A 585-nucleotide genomic window follows, 5' to 3' on the forward strand; every position below is an offset into this window, starting at 1 on the left:
GGCCGCTGCCGCCTCTGATTGGCTTTCAGGGAAGCACTGGGCTACGGGGCGCATGCGCGCACGCGAGCGCCTCTGGTGGCGAGCGCCGGAGCAGCGTCTAGCTGCAAGAGCTGCAAGCCGGGGAGAGTGGGCCTGGATGGGGCTGGGCCTGACACATGGGAAGAGTCTAGGGATGCCACAGTTCCCGAGAGCTGTTTACTCAGGCCCTAAGGCCGGCTTTGAGGGGGTCCAGAGAAATAAATGCCTGCCCCCCAGTCCAGCACTCATCTCCCTCAGTTTGGGCCCCTTTCCCATAATCTGCAGTGGACCCTTCTCTAGGAACCTGCAACGAGGCCAGCTTGCAGCCTCCAAACAGCCACCAAGCCCAAATCCACTGCCATCGAGAGGACTCCAATCCATAGCGACCTTCTCTAGTGTTTCCAAGACTGTTAAGATTTTTTGGGAGCAAGACATCTTCATCTTTCTCCCTGGGAGCGGTTGGTGGGTTTGAACCACCAGGTCAGTGTTTAGCAGCCTCCAGACTTATTCCATGACGCCACCAGGGCTCCTTCTTATGCTGCCTCAAAACCAACAAAAAGCAAACGC

This window comes from Echinops telfairi, unplaced genomic scaffold (genome assembly GCF_000313985.2).
Source record: "Echinops telfairi isolate 266 unplaced genomic scaffold, ASM31398v2 ScPeMD7_29;HRSCAF=101, whole genome shotgun sequence".
In the NCBI taxonomy this organism is placed as follows: Eukaryota; Metazoa; Chordata; class Mammalia; order Afrosoricida; family Tenrecidae; genus Echinops; species Echinops telfairi.